The sequence below is a fragment of the Chaetodon auriga genome, chromosome 20, assembly GCF_051107435.1.
Source record: "Chaetodon auriga isolate fChaAug3 chromosome 20, fChaAug3.hap1, whole genome shotgun sequence".
NCBI lineage: Eukaryota > Metazoa > Chordata > Actinopteri > Chaetodontiformes > Chaetodontidae > Chaetodon > Chaetodon auriga.
The window spans coordinates 13,875,709-13,885,680 of NC_135093.1; positions in this window are offsets into that span (position 1 = coordinate 13,875,709).

Here is a 9,972-nt window from a genome sequence, read left to right on the forward strand (position 1 = left end):
GGTTCTGCAAGTACCTATCAGATGGTCTACCAGGGCGGCGTGCCTCTATATTTACAGCCGTGTCCAGCTTCTGATATATCATCCTCCTCTGTGGAATTTCATAGCAGAGAGAAGTGACCAGAATGATTACAGGCCAGGCTTTGTTGCATGAATGACATCATGACTGTAGATCATGGAATAGTATGGCTTTGGAAATCCTCTATACACGGCGCAGTAAATCGCACAGTAGCTGTAGCGTGCCGTCCAAGATTCTTGGCTAAATGTTTGAATTTGATGCAGAGGAAAATGGAAGGTCAGCGAGGGGATGCCTGCATGCAAGAACACACAGGCGAGCATATATACTGCACTGGAGTGGCTGACGTGTGGCTCTAATCAGCGCATTTTACAGGGTGGCCTTATTACCTTGAGCCAGATAACCTATCAAAGAAGCTGATTGCTTACTGCTGTGAAGTGCAGCGCAGATCAGCTGATAGCTCTGCTGTCTTTAACAGGGCCTGACGCCATCTGTACTGTTACTTCATTCCTGTGTTTATTTTACATACAGGAATAGTCTTTTATTTGCTTTCTTGTCCAGAGTCAGATGAGAAGGTTGATGCCATGAAGCCACAACCACGTGACAGTTAAATTAGCTTAGCTAGAAGTTAATTAAACACATTTACTCAACTATGAGACTGTACTTAAAGGACCAGTTTGACAGCTTGGGATATATGCTTATGATAAGATGACACCACTGTCATGTCTGTGTGGTAGATATGGAGCTACCGCTAGCAGCAGCCAGCTTAGCTTAGCACAAAGACTGGAAACAGAGAAACTACCAGGACAATGTGTGTGTGTGTGTGTGTGTGTGTGTGTGTGTGTGTGTGTGTGTGTGTGTGTGTGTGTGTGTGTGTGTGTTGTTGTTGTTGTTGTTGTTCTCGATCTTCTCTTGGTGAGAAAATGTAAAGGCGCCTTTCACAAAATGCTCTGCAGATAGATATCAATCTCTCAACAGATTAACGCAGTCACATAAAGAAGTTGCAACTCCAGTTTTGTTGATACTCTGTGCTTTCTATTTATGAAACCTTTTCAAACCCAGCAGCCTCAAGGAGTCACGTAGCTGGAGACAGCTGTTTAAAAAGCGAACATTTTAACAGCCTTGGACCACTTCACTCGTAGAAGGACGTGTCTGACATCTGAATGTAACGTTTTGTTTCAGCGCACTTTCTTCTCTGGATCTCGCGGCAGCAGAGATGTCAGATGTCGAGAGATAAACTGATTTCTCTCCGTGCTGTTTTGTCTGGATCTCAACGCTGCATGACACACCTGGGTGTTTTTTTTTTTTTAATCTCCTCCTGCATTCTTACACCACAATGTTCTGAATGGGCTCAAAAGGCTGGAAGCGTGTGATTGGTCAGCATGCTGTCAACAGAGATTAACAGATCATTATGGATTTCCCCCAGTTTTATCACACGGAGATTACACTTAAAGTGACTGAGAGAGTCAGAATGTTTTAAGGCAAAACCAAAAATGTTTCCAAGAAGCAGGAACCATCTGAGGTTCATTCATCCCATGACAGTTTTTCTCTCAATCGGGACACTTTTCCCTTCAGTTTACAGTCAAACAACCCCCCAAAAAATTATAATCTGACAAGAAATAAGCACAAGTAAAAGGCTGATATAGCCCCCTTTAAACAACCAGTGCAGAAGAACTGGGAGAGACATTGGCCACTGTTTAACCACAGTAACCTGCAGTAAAAGTGGAAATATGATAAGACAGAAAGGCTTCAGGTTGAGTTTCACGGAAGCAGCTACTCTCACCTTTTCCTTCAGTAATGACTCAGCTTTAAAGTGGTAAACAGTTTTTATTATTACCCTCAAATTTCCCCATGTCACACACAGCGAGGCGACGGTCCTGTGCAGGCATGCCTGCCACTTTACGTGCCTTCTTTGCTCGTCAATTGAAAACATTTTTCGAGCAGCGAGCTCGTAGCCACACCCATGTGATAATGTACAGTGCTGCCGTGCCCTATACTTACCCAGCTCGCCGCAGAGCTCTGCCCTGCAGTTATGGCTGAGAATAAGGCCCTGCCATTGGCTTTCACACAACACCCAGGATCACAGTGCACAGATGCAGGGGCTGGATGGACTATCCCATTGGCTGGTGCCTGTGCCTTGGTTGTATGTGAAGTTTTAAACTGGGAATCTACAGGGGTTTGTTTTCTTCGTGACATGCACATATTTGGTGCAGAGCAGAAATTCCTGCAGTGTTTACTGTGGTGAATGAGAGTAGATGTCAGTCACAGAGTTGGTCCAGCAGTTGCTGCAGCATTTTTTTTTTTTCCCGCTGGTTGTTTTGTTGATAGAGTAAGAGGTGTGTCCAGACAAGTTCCTGTCCCAGGTGTGTCACAGCATGGCACTGTAGCAGCAGGGGGTTAAAGCACAAATGTATCAGAACAGCTAGAACAGACACAATTGGCTAACATGAATTGTTGTCATTTTTTCCCAGTGGCCAAACACACAATGCCAACAACAAAATCCCTCCAGCCCTAAAAGCATATTCCTCACAGAGCCCCATTACATAAGAACCTACTGCAAGTGTGTGTGTGCATGCATGGCACTTGCAGAAGGGATGAAAGGACAGCATTGTATGTGTGTGTCATGGTCGTCTTGTAGACCTCTTCCTCTTTTGAGGTTTCTTTTTTTTTTTTACATAAACAGCCTCCTTGTTCACACCGTCGACCCTCTCTGTCCAAATCTTATCTTCCAGGTGGAGGTCTGGACGTTCACAAATCTGGTCTGGGCTGAGGTTGGATCTAGTGTGAAGTGTGCTGTCTCGTAGCAGTCATTTGCTTGTGGTTTCCACCACCTCCATGGATGGTAGGCATATGTTTAGAAAGTAAGCAAGTAATTGAGTTAATTCTGCAGATAATGGGCCTAATGGGGGTCCTTCTTTGTAGATCTTGGGAAGCCCAGCATGCATTGGATGGCTTCTCCAAGACACAGACGATGATACTGTTCACGACCCTTCTCCTTCTGCAGCTGTTGGAAACATTCTATGGCCTTTGTCTTGTATCAGTGGTGGGATCTCACCTCTGTGGTTCATTAGTATCAGTGAGTCTTGTGGTGACTCTGGCACGTTAGTCCACTGTGCACCTTCCTTTATGAGCCGGTAAGATAGTGATGCTTTGGTCCTTGCTCGGTGACGTCACAGCCTTCCTTACCCAGATTGTGAGGTAGGAAGGGGGTGCAGGTACCTTCAACCTGATCTATTCTGCCTCCTTTTCTATTAAGTCGTTTTTTTTTTTTTTTTTCCTTATGCCTGATTCTGTTGCAGTGATGAGGTCAACTACTGGCACATGCTGTGGTGTGATAGCAAAGTTTAATCCTTTAGCTAGCACATCTCTGCTCTGGTTAGGTAAGATCCCTGTCTGACAGGTTCTTTACCCATCTGATGTGTCTTTCATCCTGTGTGGAATTATCTTTCTTTTGCCTGCAGGTAAGGTCTTCTGCTTTCCTTGCATTGCTGGCTTGAGACTGTAGGTTTTGGAATTTCTGTGTCTGTCTTTCCTTGCTTTTGGTGTGTTGATAGTTGTGCCTTCTCAATGAAATCAGTGACCTTCTCCAGGGCTGCACCGGGCAGATTTGATTTCAGTTTCCGGAGTAAGTCGTCGGCTGCTTTATTCAAAGTTTCAATGATGGATTGGACCTGTCTCACTCTTTCATTTAGTAGTTGGTTCAGTGCCCTCTCTTAGATCAGAGATCTGGTCTTTCACCATAGACATGGCTGTTTGGTGTTAGTCTGTGTTGTCAGCATGTCAGGTTAAACCACAGGAGGTTTCTCTAGTCTGCAATTTTCCTGACTGTCATTTCATCCACCACTGCCAAGTTGTATCAAAGGTTTGTCCTGTTAACTGGAGAAATTAAAAATGTTTCCATTGCATAAGAGCATGGGATGGCAACTGTATGGCTTATGAAAAACTTGAAAATTGCATGAAAATATAAACAATTGGTCTTTTTCTTGGCAAGTGACCATGGTTTAAGTGGAACTGTTGTGTTTCGGCAGGATTTGAACAGCAGACACGTGGACAGGGGGCAGGGGTAAAATAGGAATTTATTGAGTGAATAATGAAGGAAAGGTGAGAAGGGAGATATGGATTGAAGTCCAGAAACCCTGGGGCTCGTGGCTCAAAGACACAAGAAATCAAGTACTGCTAATCGACATGAGAGAAACAAAGACTAAATATAAACTTCGACTTGCAGATAGCGCTGATAAAGCAGCCAACTCTACCACTAAGCATCTGGGCTCAAGTCCTCTGCAGTCCACAGCCTTTATGCTGTGCTTGATTGTGATGAGTCCCAGCTGTGTTGGAGCCAGCTCCCACCTGGAGAACCACGCCCAGCCTCTGCCAAAAAAGGACACACAGGAACCAAAGCCCCACACGTCTCCACAGCACACAAGAAAGTACCAGAATTTCCCAAACCACCACTGGAATAATTGGAAGGTCTTCCTGGTCTTCCCTTTCTGCCAATGTGGCATTAAAGTGGCTTATTCCCCTTTTTGACTTGCTAGCAACATCAGTAGGTCAGTGAATCACCAGGCCTCTCTTTGACTTCATAGCATTCAGGATATAAAGTAAAAAGCGCACTGGTGTGCTGTCATTAATTTAGACACTTATCCATCAACTGTCAGATGTGGTGTGGGACTCATCATGGTTACCCATACTGCTGATAACCAAGTTCATCATCTTCTCATCCAAAATAAACTGTGGTTGCAGCTGACATGTAAAATGCTATGACTGTCTGCACACAAGGATTACAGCCTGGAAAGTGTAAGAGCTTTTTCCAATATTTGAGATTGAATCATTGGACTGACTTTTAAAAAAAATCCTTGATGATTTTTGAGGGGACTTATTTCTGTGTGTGTGTGAGAGAGAGAGAGAGAAAGAGAGAGAGACACACACACACACACACATTCCATCCAGGTGAGTTAACAGGCCATTTGAAGACAGCTCTTCAGGAGCTAGTCGCATGTATTGTATCCTCAGTGATCCGGTACAACATCGGGACAATGCTTTGTGTTCTCCCGTGGGACAATGACTGCTACGCCCTTCAGGATAACTTGAGAAGTCTGGTGTTTTCACTTTGACCCGCAACAGTCAGGGGATTAGCTATTGTGAAAAACACAATAACAGAAAGCCTTTTAAAACAGACACACATCAGAAAAGCAGTGGGAGTACATGCTTTGGCTTAAAATGCATTGAATTTCTGAGGTAAATCTCTGCTCTCCCACTGTCATCAACAAGGTCAAAGGTTAAAGTGACTACAATTTAACGTGACCGTAACTTTAGAGAAAGAAAAGACTACAGTCTTTCTCTCATGAACATTAAGTTGGATGTTCACAGGAGCGTATATGAGGACCCGCTTGCCAGGTGAGACCAGAAATCATCCCTGGTAGAACAGTCTTATCTCCCTGAGCTGACCCTGACGTCTGCACACCGGGTTGATAAATGATGTAATTCCTTTTGGAAGATAAAATTTGGTCTCTCTGTCAGAGGTTAAATAAAATAGGTATTGTTAGTTTGTCTGAAAGTCAAGTACATGTGGCATGTTTTTACTGGACAGAACCTTTGGAGTCATCATATGTACAGATATCAACACTTTTCAACAGGAATCAATAAATATCTATATAAAGGCACAGGTGAGATGGTGACCTCACTGGTCGTACACGGTCCTCTGCAGCTTGGACTCTTTTTAAGTTTGAGCTCCGAAGTAGGCGAATCCGAGCTTGGAGTGATCTGTCTGGAGGAAGGCGTCCTGTCTTTGAAGCAGCCGCTGCAGGTCGTCACAGGGACTTCACGCAGAATTACAGAGCAAAACAGTCACTGCTGAGCTTTGTACAGCTGTCTGCCTTCCCACAGCCACAGACCTTACACAGGTGGGCAGGAACTCAACACGCAGGATGTCACTCACAGACACAGGTGTGTGTGTGTGTGTGTGTGTGTGTGTGTGTGTGTGTGTGTGTGTGTGTGTGTGTGTGTGTGAGAATGCCTCAATTCAGGTGTTCTCCTGTAAACTGTGAGCACAGTTCCCATACATTAGACTGTCATCCAGGATTAGACATATACTGTCCATGACACATTCAGATATGATGGTTTCTTTCTGTAGTTTAATAATCCAGAGATCAAGTTTTTTTTTTCCTTTGCATGTTATTTATGAATTATTTAGATATTCTATGTCATGGCTTATGTTTAACTCATGTTTTCATGTCTCATTGCATTGAGAAAATAAAAAAAATAAGATTATTCAGATATGCCCTCTGTTTTCACTATAAATATATATTATGTCATTTACATTTGCATTATCTACAAAACTGAGTTTAAAACACTCAGTGTCTTGGTACTGGTGTGACAGCCACAGCTCATCTTACCACTTGCAAAAAAATACATTTACTTAGTGATTTCTCCCTATTGTTATATGTTATCTAAAAATGTGCATTTTGTTGTAATGTTATCATGGTAATTCACTTGGCTAAAGCTAGCGAGCATTGCAGAGAAGCAGGAAGCGCCCTCACGGCTTTGGACTCAGTTGGAATCCATGCAAAGGTGTAATCTATCTTTAGGTCACATATTCAAATCTCCAATATAGTAAAGCAATTAATTAATTAAGACAGACAGACAGTTAACTAACAAGACAGATGCATTTAACCCTGTAAAATAAACTTGTTCTTTTTTTAATAAGTCACAATTTATTCAAAGGCAGATGCCCTTAAAAAAACATATTACAGACAAATAAACAAATATGAGCCACTTGAGCATAAAGCTGCCTTAAATAATCCCTTGACCCTTCTACCTAAAGAGAGCACAGCTCTGTGGCATACATTAAACAAAACAAAGCAAATCCACATTATTGATCACTTTGACTACAGAGTGGCACGTCTCCGATTGTTTTTCAACATCACCGCAGATCAATATGGAGGAGTGCTTGGAGAGTACAGAAGGGTAAATGATGCCTTCTCTGTTTAGAGACTTGGGGAAATTGACATACTGCCAGGTTGGAAGAAGCCGGGGTCGATAGATATTGTCATCCCCTTCAGATTTATCTTCCATATGGATGTGCTGCCATGTAGCACCTCACTTATATTTCAACATATACGGTGAAGGTGCCAATAAATTGTGATTTATACTGTAGCACATGCATTGTCAAAAACTATTTGGGGGAAAATGGGGTTTCAGAGGCATCCATTTCAGAGAGGTCTCACACTGAAGGTTGGTATTAACTCAACAAAGGAGGATTTTAATGCGATCAGCCCAAGAATGCTCCACAATGGCACAGTGAGTCTCACCTGAAACTTCATAGTACATAAAGCATGACGCCTTACCAGGAAGCTAAGTGCAGTTGAAAGAACAGTAACGAGAGCAACACTGAAAGTTTTTTAACATGTACAAATGGGACAAGGAAGGAAGAAAGCAGTACCGTACTGGGCTGCATAATGTTGTTCAAATTCTAATCCAAAATACTGCATCATGGTTGCATTCCACTAACAACACCAGCTGAGCAGATTCCAGCTGTGGCTGTGCTGCAGTCTGGCCTATTAAGGTTTCTGTGGGTTTTGGAACGAGTCGGTCTGTCTTTGTCTTCTGTGATGGAGCCTTCACTGTTCGACTGCTCATCGTCTGTGTCGAACGGGTAAGCTCTGATAAGACATGCGTAGGGAGTGACACCAAAATCTGTTTCGAAAGCCATGTTTAAATGATAACTCCTTTCGGAAACAGTTTTTGTTGTGGTACTGCCTGTTTTTTCTGGGTATCAAAATAAAAGTTAATGTAAAGAAACAGAAGAGGAGATCGTGGGGCTCAGGTACCTGTTTGGTGACACCTGAAGTTGTTGTTGTTCCCCCTGGATTCATACTTTTTACAGTGTTTTACAGCCTGCTTACATCTGTCTTTTGTTTTCCTAATTTGCATATACTGGGATTTTTTTTCTTTCTTTCTTGTTTTATTGTCTTTCCATGGACACAATATCTGGCCTTGTGAATCCTAGCAGTGGACAGTAAAAGTTATCCATGTGTTATCCATTGCTGAACAATTCATTTTTTTGGCTGCTGTTGAACTAACCACAACACTTTCTTTTGCTTTTTGGATGCAAAGGAATGCCTTTCACTGTTACCTTAAAAAGAAGGTTTTTCCTTTCAGGGCTACGTTTCTCCATTTTGTTTCAAAAAATATATTGTTTTGATTATTTATGGTCCACACTTCATAGGGATTAAATATAGAGTATCTCCGTATTATTAGCTGTCTGGACACTATAAATACTGTCAATGTCAAGTCAACATAATAATCTACTATTTAGTATCTTATTTGGCGTTAGCTGGGTCTACATCATGATTAGCTTTAGCTGCTAGCTCATTTAGTTAAAATTCAAAAAAATTCTAAGGTATAATTTTGTCAAAATTAATATTAAAAAATAACAAGTAACAATAAGGAAAAATCAGTAAAGGCTTAAATGTAGTTTTTACTTTAGCTTAGACAAAACTTGGTATACTGTCGCTCTTTGGCTTTAGCGTCTAGTCAGCTGTTTTTCTGCAGCAGAGAGTGCAGTAAAGCCTCCAGTAACTTCCTATTGTATCTAAAAATGGGGACCACTGGATTTCTGGCAAGATTTTATGTGAACCCTGATTTGGAGAAACTCACACAGCTGTAATTTTTCAAATGGATGCAACAGTGCAGCCACACAACACAGCATCTTCTACTTGGTATTTCATTCAAGCTGTGTGTCACCATAACTTTAAAGCCACTTGAGGGAGAATTTTATGGGAAATACTGGGATCATATGGGCTCAGTTAACTAAAATAGACTGAGCTGTACAGGAGCCTGCGTGTGTGTGGGTGTGTGTGTGTGTGGGTGTGTGTGTGTTAGCTTACAACACAAGACTGTGACAGTGACTCAGTGAGGAGACTCAGAGAATGGCCAAGATGGCAGAGAAAGCACGTTTCCAACAGAGGAAGCGGCTGTAAACTGTGAGAAGCATCAGGGAGCATCTTCAGGTTGCAGGAATAAAGCAAGCGGCACCTCCACTCCACCAGTATCACAAGGAGGAGACATTTTATCCCTCTGTGTCATTGCTGCTGAAAATTTAATCTGTGTCCTGAGGCTTTCTTGGCAAGATTCACGAACAAATTGGTGGAGTTCCCAGGGACACAGAAAGGAGTTTGTTCTCAAAACCTCTGTCTCAGCAAATGGCTCAAATGACAGCTACTTTTTTTTTCCCTAAAAAAAAAAAAAAATCAATTATACATTTCGTTTTGGTCTTAATGATTTAACAATATTTATCTGCGCTGCAAAAAAGAAAAGAACGTGGGAAAAAAGGGAAAAGTAAAGTTGAAAAGTAGAAGGTGGCCTCGATTCACTTAATATTTACTATAGTTAACTGTGGTCTCACATGTTTACGCAAAAGCACACACACACACACACACACACACACACACGGGGGGTGGGGGGGGGGGGTGGGTAAAGAATCTAGAGAAAGCAGATGACACCTGTCTGTCCCTCTTGGCTAGGAGCGTAAAGGTTAAATGTGTGTGTCATAGCTGGCTCCACGGGGCTGTGTGGTCAGGAGGGCGAGCCGACAGCAGGTGGCCACTCGCCGCGTCCAGAGCGCACAGTTTGGGCCAGAATCAACCTGGAGCTCGGAGGCCTCCAAATATGCACAAGGCTTCGCACTGGATTTGGTGATTTAAAAGGAAATGAGGGGAAATTGCGTCCTCAGTCTGGAATCAAAAACTAATATCCCATTTTCACCATGGCCCAAAGATCTCCCTCCTCCTCCTCCAGTGCATTAAACACAATTAAACTAACGACTGTATTTCTCTCAAATTGCTTTCAAAATAGTGAGATGAGAGTTTCTCCCTCTGTGTCAGCTTGGAGAGGATGCAGCGCGCCTATTAATTATTTTTTCGCTGTTATTTTAGCGTCGTGCGGGCTGAGGATGGAAGGGG